The following is a 9,945-nucleotide window of genomic DNA, read 5'->3' as shown; positions in this document are numbered from 1 at the left end:
GCGGAGCGGCGGGTGGGCGTCCGAAGGAACCTGAATCGAAGGCGAGGAGGGGCCAACTTAAATAGTGGAAACGCGGGGTACTCAGAGGTGGGGAAGGGACTTGAGGGGGCGAGCTTTTAGACAGGCCACGGTGAGAAGGTGACGGGGAGCAGAGACTTGAAGGAGGTGAGGGGTTAGGCCTTGGAGTCGGGCGGGAGCGAGGGGCTGGTGGGAGGATCCAGGTCCGGAGGAAGAGCGTCTGGAGCGCGGCCCGGCGTCCCGCCTTGGGCTCGGAGCGGGATGGGAGAGTTCGGAGCATGCGTGAGCGCTGTTTTCACTGCTCCGCCGCTGCGGCGACCCACTCTTTCCCTGGGCCTTTTTCCTCTCTCTCCTGTTGGATTGGATTGGGTTCTCGCAATCCTCTCACTTTATTTCCGTCTTTTGAATATGTATGAAATCTCTTTAGGTATGGTGGTTTTAACGTTTTGTTGAGATTTCCATCTTCATTACTGCCTCACGGAAATCTTACAATAAGCTATCTGTAATACTTAAGACATTTACAATGTTTTTTTTTTGTTACCAGTACTTGCAAAATTGCATGTGATACAAAATTTACATTGATTACCAAACCCTTTACTTGTTTTCATATATCTCCTTTAGGCACACCGTATTCGGTGCGTCATACATCATGTGAGAAAGATGAATTTACCCACAGCAAATAGTTAAAAAAAAAAAAAAAGATGGTGAGACATGAAGAATCTAGATATGAAAAGGCCGTACAGTTAAAAAGGGGTGGCAATATGTTTCTAAGTCAGCTTTCTATGAAAATGTTTTTAGAAGCTTAAGAAAGGGAGTGAGTTTTATTTTTTGTTTCATTTTGGTGAGGGCAGTTATGGGTCGAGTTTGCCAGGATTATTTGAATTCCTTGACGAATACAATGTGTGGTTTATAACTTTGGAGATACACTCCATGAACACGTGTCCATAACTTGGACTACTAGTGTACTGGCTAAGTGAGAAAACCGGAATGAAGAAGAACATATGATGATGTTTACCTAAAAAATAAAAAGTCAAAGTGAGAGGCAACAAAAATTTATTTGAGATCAAAGAATAACTATTAGGGAAGCACGGATTCTGGCAGAAACCCCAAAAGTGTTCTAATTTATGGGGGGAAGGTGAGGGGTTTGTGTAACGGAAAGGAAATAATTACTTGAATAGAAGAAAGGAATTTCTATTGGTGCTCATAAGGTAGGTTAATTTTTAGCTATACATGGTGGCACTAATTCTAAAGACTGCCCTCAGTTTTCAGTCCTTGTAGTGAGGATGTCTGCTTTCCTGCTAGCTGTACACACTGTGTTTGAAACACAAGTTGGTTTGGTTCAGCCCCGAAGTTATTTTGCCCAGATCCAACATTTCAAAGGTTTGAGGGAAAAGACATGCAAATCAGTTCCTCTGGAATGGCTGCCCTAGCTCTATTTTAAATGGCTCCATTTAAGTCAACTTGTTACAGTGTTAAGGAGGAACACAGTAAGTTATGAGTCCAATGGATTGTGAATGTCCTATGAGATCCTGTAATGGGAAGAAGTAAAAGGAAAACCCAAAAGGTACGAAAGATAGGCAGGAAAAGAAGTGATTTATGAATCCATGCACAAAATTTTAGACCCATGATTAAAGTATACCATGTCAATTCTTTTTATTTTGCTTTGCTGAAAGATGTTTGACAACTTTTTTAGTTTTATGTAAAGGTAAATAAAAATGGGCATTTGGGACAGATGGCAGAGTTTGATTTCCATGGGGATATGAGTGAAATTGCTGAATGTCATAGTTCATTTAGGAAAACAAATGTAAAAACCTGGTGATTCTGGTGTAACTATTTTTTAAAAAATCTTCAGTCTTAGCCTATTAAAATGAACATTCAACATACTTTTGCAATGTAGAAGAAATTGTACCTAAGTTAACTAACTACAGAAAAAAAGTTGTTGCTGATGCCCTAACATAAACACTCATATATGATTTCTTCTACTGAAGGTGAGCCAGGCTGGATGCTGAACTAGTCAGCCTGCCTGAGTGGCATTTCCCTGTTGAGCCTGTTGAGCACAAATTTCTTTTGCTATCTCTACTGCAGAAGGCAGACTGTGGACTTACAACCTGGTGCCTTTACCTATTTTCATTTATAGTTTCAACTAAAAAGTAGCAAGTATTTTTCTCTGCTCATTTTATTTATAGAAAAGTTCAAACATTAAGAATAGAGAGAAGTGTATTTCAACAATTATCAATGCCTGGCCAATTCCCTTTCACTCCTCGCTCCTCCCCATTACTTTTATTGTATTTTTATTGTTAAATTGTTTTTATTTTTTGTTATTGTTCTTTATTCTTATTGTTTATGCTCTTACAGTTGTCTGGATTCCACCCCCATACCTTTTGCCCACCTCCACCCAGTCCCTGCCCCTGCCTTCTCTCTGTGCGTTACCACACGTTGTCTATGGGTTATGCAAATACGTTCTTTGGCTAATCCCTTCATCTTCTTCTCATTACTTTTAAATAACAATGTCTCTGCTACTAGATAGAGATGTTTCAAACAAAAAAACAAAACAGAATTTATACTTTTCAGAGTAATAGAAAAATTCCTTTAAAAACAAAGATATAAATTCATTAGGCACCACCCAGAAGTGTCATTAAGAAAGATCACAGTGACTTCTTTAAGTAAACACAATCTCATTTATTGTTTTGCAGTTGTTACATTGTGTTATAGTATGTATTTTCAAACTGAATATTTGGACTGCAGGCATTACCTCAAAATCCAGGGTTGCCAGTCAGAGATCAAGTGATACAAAGCGTCATCTGCTGGTCACTGCAGACAGGCTCTACTTCCCCATGTGCCATGCCAGAGTTTCCCGTTAAAGTATTCAGAATTTCTCTCTCTTGCTATAGGACAGACTTCCTTCTTCTTCAGACTCTGCCCTAGCGATCTTAATGATTTCGGATAATAAAGATTAGATTGCTTGATTTTAGGAATAAAGGAAGAAATGGGGAATAAGAAAGGTAAGGGAGGGATTCAATAAATATGCGTGCAACCTGGAATAATTTTGCAGTTTAGTAAGTGGTCTGATTAATTTATAGTCCTTTTTTCCCCAAACACTTCAGTATATTCATACTCATTTAGTTTCTGATTTCAGTGTCACAAGGAAAAAAATGGTAGTGGTGGGCAGACTAAAACCACAACTATGCTCACAAAACAGAGTGTCTTTCTCACTTGAAAACCTGACATGAAACTGTACCCCTTCAGCTACTAACATGGGTTTCTGACATTCTAACTATAGCTTTGGAATGATATTCAAAAACAAGCTATTTGCAATTCTATTTGATATATACAATTAACATTGGCTCTAAAATCATTTTCTAGTTTTTTCCCCACTTGTCAGTGGGACTAAGAAAAGTAATTGCTTGCAGCAAGTACCTAGATTCTCCAAAACAGAGTACTACTAAAGAAAAGGCAAAAAAATCAAAATAAACAATACTTAAAAATACCCTTGATCTAAATGTAACCACACCCAAATTGAAACACTTTTTCTTTTGTTTTAGAACTATTTAAAATCAAGGTGTAAAGAGGCTTGACAACATACTGAGGAATGAATTCTGTACATTCATGCTCATTTCAGCATATTTCACTAAATCACCATTAAACCCAAGGCCTGGTACTAATTCTCAGGTGTTGGTGATGATGGTAATGGGGTCATAAACATGACTATTTTACAGTTCCTACTTCAGGGTCCTTAGAGTATAGTTGAAGAATTATGAACAAATACAGCCCTCTGTCAATGACAGTAATCTTGGATAAAGCCCCTGAAGGCTGGTACTACTGAATACTGAAGCCCCTGAATACCTGGTACTGATGTAGACAAGACCCCTATTTGAATCCAGTAGCAGACCCCAAGCCTACTTCTTTGGCCCCAACCAGCCACAACACAGTTTAAAGGGTTAATGTGTCTGCTAGCCAGGGGTAAGTGGTCCACCTGAAGGTAGTTTTTGTGGATTTAAAAAAAATCACTGTTAATCCAAAAAACAGTTCTCCTTAGCCTTTGTTCGGTTACAACCTTGATTGAAAGTGATCTGTTACCACCTTATCCCTTTATACCAATTAGTTAAGCATGAATACATCTATTATACAAAGTACCAACACAGTTTTGTAACAATAGGGTGGAAATATTTCATTCGTGACTCAGTAGATCTAGTGTTCAGAGCTCAGGATACAAAATCAGAATCCCAGCTTGACTACTTGCTACTGAATATTCTTGGGAAAGTCACTTCACTCTGTTTTACCCTGAGTGCTATGCTGTGAAGAAAGTAGTTGTAGCTACTTCATAAAGTGGTTGTGAGGATTACCATAATTTTCAGACTATAAAACACACGTTTCCCTTCCCCAAATTTGGGAGAAATAATGGTTGTTAATGCTGCTGTTGAGTTCTGTTTACATTGGTGAAATGTTATGTTATTAAATATTTTACCACATTTTTTGCTTCAAATTTTTTTTCATATTTTCCTCCTCTAAAACCTAGGTGCATCTTATGGTCTGAAAAATAAGGTAAATTAGTCAACGCATGTGAAGATATAGCAGAGTGGTTGACTTTTACAAATTGTTCAATAAATATTAGATGTTAATGGGTATATAGAATAGACTAATTGAAGGATATAGCACTTCTGTGAATTTGAATTTTTACTGACATTGAGGAAAGGGGCATTTTAGGTAGGTGGGATCTGCTTAGGCAAAATAAAGGGGCACAAAGTACAAGGTATAAATCTAGAGGCCAGAAAAGATCATAGCTTGATTGGTTGGAGAATAAGATGAATTCACTGAGTTGAACTAGCAAGAAGATTAGCAGTGGGTCTTGAATGTTAAGCTGAGTAATTTTTATGTAGTGCAGTAAAAATTTTTTCAGTGAGAGTAAAATTATCAGAGTTGCATTACTTTAATCTGGAAATTATTTGTGATTGTTTTGATGATAACTTTATACAGTTCACATTAAAATAGAACAAGGAGGTCAATAGTCATGGTGAGTTCCAGATGTCTTTTCTTTGGAGTAACTACATCAAATTCAGTGTTATAAAGGTGAATTCCCAACCATGCTCCCAAGATAGGCAATATATGATATAACATATGCTCTATTAGAGGTAATGCATTCACATAATACCTTTTTGTTTGTAATTTTGGACCAGGGCCTGGGAATCTGTGTTTATAAAAATCCTAAGTTTGATGATTAGCATTAGGTTAAGTATTTGCAAATGTAAAATTTATAGGATTTGGCAAAATCCCATAGGTTGGTTGAGGTAGTGGGATGAAAGAAAATAGCAACTCTAAAGCAGTGGGTTACATATATGAATAAGCGTAACAGTCATCAGTGAGCTTGTTAAAATGCAAGTCAGAGGTTCCCATCCAATAGGTCTGGAGTGGAGCCCCAGGAATCTGCATTCTTAAGCAAGAGTTCTCTCGAGTTCAGTGGTTTTCAAACGTTAGTGTTCAACGTCCACTTGGAAAGCTTGTAAAAACAAAGAATACTGGGCCCTTAGCCCAGGAATATGGATTTCTAACTAGTTCCCAGGTGATGCTGGGAACTTGGACCCACTTTGAGAACTGTTGTTTCAGTTGTGTCAATGTACTTGGTTTTTAAAGCCCAGGTAATGGGGAAAATGACAGTGCCTTTATCACAGTTGGGCTTCACCTTTTATGTTAGGTTGATTAACGGAAACCACACTTTTATTTCTGGTTACCTTTAATTACTTCTGAGCCTTTTGGTTAAGATCAGTTGTAGTACTTCAGGTTACCTTTGTGAGATAAAATACTGAAAGATGTGATGATGAACTCCTTTAGCTTTACCTTGTCTGGGAAGCACTTTATCTGCCCTTTCATTCTAAATGATAGCTTTGCTGGATAGAGTAATCTTGGTTGCAGATCCTTGCTTTTCATCACTTTGAATACTTCTTGCAAGCCCTTATTATATGAAATGTTTAAGAGTCTTATCTAAGAAAAAAAGAAGGTCAAAACTATGAACATTAAAATGACAACAAACACAACTATCAACAACTGAATCTGAAAAACAAACTAAGGAAACAACTAGAATAGGAACAGAATCATAGATACAGACATCATTTAGAGGTTTATCAGCTGGGAGGGGGAAGGTGAAGAATGGAGAAAAATTATAGGTATAAACATAATTGGATAGGTACAAAATAGACAGGGGGATATTAAGAACAGTATAGGAAATAGAGAAGCCAAAGAACTTACATGCACGGCCCATGGACATGAACTAAGGAAGGGGGATCACTGGAGAGGAGTATCAGGTGGAGGGGGGCAAAGTGGGAAAAACTGAGACAACTGTAATAGCATAATCAATAAAATATACTTTAAAAAGAAAAAGTAATGAAAGGTGTTTAATCATTTGTTGGCCTTATGTTTATAAACACACAACGAGCATTGTGAAATTGAATATCTATTTGAAAAAATTATTAATCACATTCTCACTGGCTGAAAGGGGGAAGAAAAATTTATTCCACAATTGGATTAAAATACCGTTTGAATGTAGAGTAATAAAAATTTGCCGCCTTTAAGTATTACTCCTCTATTATAAAATCTAAAATTTAGATTATAAAAATAATAGAAGGGTAACTTGTTTTCAGTATCTTTAGTCCCTCCTCAGTTTTCTTTTTCTTTTTTAAATTTTAGAAAGAGAGGGAGAAAAATATCAATGTGAGAGAGAAACACCAATTGGACCAAACCCTTAGTTTAGGAATATGCCATGAAACCAGTGACCTTTCAGTTTGCAGGATGATGCCCAACCAACTGAGCCACACTGACTGGGTCACTGCTCAGTTTTCTAAGACAGGAGTCAGCCATCAAACTGTGGCTAACAGACCATATCTAGCCTGTGTCTGTTTTTGTATGGGCAGCAAGCTAAGAATGGTTTTTAAGTTTTTCAAATAGTTGAAAAAAAAGGAAAGTGTTTAATGACACCTGAAAATTATATGAAATTCAACTCTCGCTGTCCAGGCCTATATATCAGGAGATTATATATATTAGGAGATTGTGTGTGTGTGTGTAATTTATTATAAGGAATCGACTCATGCAGGTATGGAGGCTGACAAGTCCCATGATTGGCTGTCTGCAAACTGGAGGTACAAGAGAGCTGATAGTGTAAGTTCTAGTCTGAGTACAGAAGGGCAATGTCCCAACTGGAAAATAGGCAGAGAGTGTGAATTCACCTTTACTCCCTCCTTTTTTCCCATTTAGGTCTCCAGCAGGTTGGGGAGGGCAATCTCCTTCACTTAGTCTACCAATTCAATTGTTATCCAGAAACATCCTTACAGACACACCCAGAACCAAATACCTGAGCACCCCCTGATTTAGTCGAGCTGACATGTATAATTAACCATCATAATAATAAAGTTTGATTGGAATCTAGCTATGCTTATTTATTTATACATTGTCATTGATGGCTGCTTTCATGCTAAGCAGCAGAGATGCCTAGTTGAGATGGAGAACAAAAATATTTATAATCTAACCCTTTAAGAAAAAAAAGTTTGCTAACTAATGTTCTAGGCGATTACTTAAAAAATTTTAATATAAGTATATATCACCTAGGATTCTTGTTAAAATGCAGAATTTGGTGCGGTAGGCAGAAACCAAGGTTCTCCTTTCTGACGTGGTCCCAGGTTAGGCCAGTGCTGCTGGCCTGCAAGCTGCATTCTGTTTCTCAGTTTTTGTGCTCGTTACTATCCCTGACCACAGTCCCGGAAACTTCGATCTGTACAAATTTCCCTTAGGTCCATCTAGCTTAAATCCTGTTACTTCTGTTACTTTCTCTAACTGTTCCAGTTACTAGGATCTCTTCTTCCCTGTACTATGTATGCTTCACTCTTTTGGCCTTTAAATGTGATCTGTATCATCTTGTTTGACTGTTTAATGTGTGACTATCTTAACTTGCTGCTCCAAAGATATAAACTCCCTCAGAATAGAGATCCTGGTTTTTAGACATCTATTACCTATAATGCTCACATAATTAATACCTTACACCTGGAAAATATTCTAAAAATATTTATTAAATTAATTACTGTTCCACATCTAGACAATTTTTGTTAAAAACATCATTGCAATAAGGCAGTATTTTTATCCACTCACATATTTAGACTTAATTTGTTTTTCTTTTATTTGATATATTTCAGTGGTGAAGATTATGTTTCTTCCAGAAGAAAGACAGTTTTGAGGTAAAACATAAATCTTTGGATTGATATATTAGATTATAGACTTAAAATTTAAACTTGGTTCAAACCTTGAGGTGAAAAGAACAACTTAATTATAACTGGAAAAGTGCTTATTGACCAAGTTGTCCAGAGGCTGGAGAATTAGAAATGCAATGTTAATATCAGTAGTTTAATAATCTCATTTTCAGAATTTGCTTGAAGATATTGAGAAATTACAATAGCAAATCATGTATGAAAGTTTACAGACTATGAAGATGTTTTATTTTGCCATTAAGAATCATACATTCCAAGCTTTTAAAGAGAATTATGTTAGTAGTTAAATAAGATGAGAAACTTCTGCGGTCACAAAAATTAATCAGTTTATTTTGCTCTTTTAATCAATTTAAAATTTCTACCTGAATTATGTAAGTATATGCAAAGAGTAAGAATTGTATGACTGATTATGAAGCGACTTTCAAGGAATACTATTGAGATAAAAAAATAATTGTGTTTGGCATTTCTAGTACTCAGAGCCACACTCTTTATATCTTTTACTCAAAAACAACTGTGATAATTTCACTATATAATAGATTTTTAGACTTAATAAAGGCAAATAAATGCCTTTTTCATAAATGTTGTGCCTAAGGAAAAACTATAAAGAAATTTCATACATAAAAGCTTTATGTCAGATTTGAATAAAGTATCTGAGTTCTAAAAGTGTTCATGTGTCAGTGTATATTTTTCTTCTAATCACATTATTTTTTGCCTTTTAAAATTTATTTCTACTAACAGTCTCACATTAATGAGCAAACAGGATCAGAGAGAGGGAAACAAGCAATCAGGTGACTTGATACATCACAGTTTATCCACACGGTGGAGCCATGTGGCTAGATCCTGGAGACACCAGTTTTATTATACTAACCGTTTTCAAATAATTTATGGTAAATCCAACCAACCCGATTTTCTGTTCCTACATGCATTTTTTCTCTGCTACTATTAGATTAGTTTCTTATTATTTCTCACTTAGCGTCACGCAGTCTTGTTCCATGCCAGTCTGCCACAACTCCTGTTCTCCAGCCTCAGCTGTACCTGAGAACCAGCTGGTCAGTTTTTAAAAGCCGTTGTACTTGGTGCCTTACCTGAGGCTAATGAGTCTTTGTAGGGGATGCTCTCAGCACTGGCAAGTTTCAGGGCTCTACTTGTGATTCTATCCTGAAAGAAAGGTTGCAAACCAGTGCTCCATGCTCCACTAGAGATCTCTTTCTAAATTTTAAATTTAATCATGGCATTCCTCAGTTAAAATAATTCATTGGGTCCTCATTGACTTCAGAAAAAAATCAACTTCCTTAACAAGGCAAATAATCTCCTTTAACACCTGATCACTGCATCTCCAGCATCATCACAACCACCTACTACCCCTCAAAATGCACAGAGAGTCAGCCTACACAATTACTTGCAGGCTTCTAAATTCACCAGGTTTTTTCACACTTTCAGGCTTGAGCTCACATTCCTAGCAACTATACAATAGACACTAATTAATATTTACTTAATGACTGAATGAATAATGTAAAATGGCTTTGTCTTATTTAGGACAGATATGTTTATTTCTGTCAAACAAATCCCACCATTTGCTTACCTTTCGGTAGTTTAAAGTACAAAATGTGGCATTGGATTAACCAACAAATGTTAAGTGTATTTTAAAGCAGACACTGTGTTCTACCAATTTATTCCATTC

At 36.6% G+C, this 9,945-nt stretch overlaps 1 long non-coding RNA gene across 2 annotated transcripts in view; it reads left to right on the top strand.

Moving 5' to 3' along the window:
• The first annotated feature begins 13 nt into the window (after nt 1–13).
• LOC123824872 overlaps nt 14–9,945 on the top strand; it is a 61,724-nt gene continuing 51,792 nt past the window's right edge. For both annotated transcript variants that reach the window (XR_006786777.1, XR_006786776.1), the window contains exons 1-2: nt 14–165; nt 8,193–8,234. This is a non-coding gene — a long non-coding RNA (uncharacterized LOC123824872). The remainder of the gene's footprint in view (nt 166–8,192; nt 8,235–9,945) is intronic.

Source organism: Phyllostomus hastatus, unplaced genomic scaffold (assembly GCF_019186645.2).
Source record: "Phyllostomus hastatus isolate PE091 unplaced genomic scaffold, TTU_PhHast_1.1 phas_contig_58, whole genome shotgun sequence".
In the NCBI taxonomy this organism is placed as follows: domain Eukaryota; kingdom Metazoa; phylum Chordata; class Mammalia; order Chiroptera; family Phyllostomidae; genus Phyllostomus; species Phyllostomus hastatus.
Note: the sequence above shows the minus strand (reverse complement) of the source record. Positions and strands in the feature narration are given on the sequence as shown.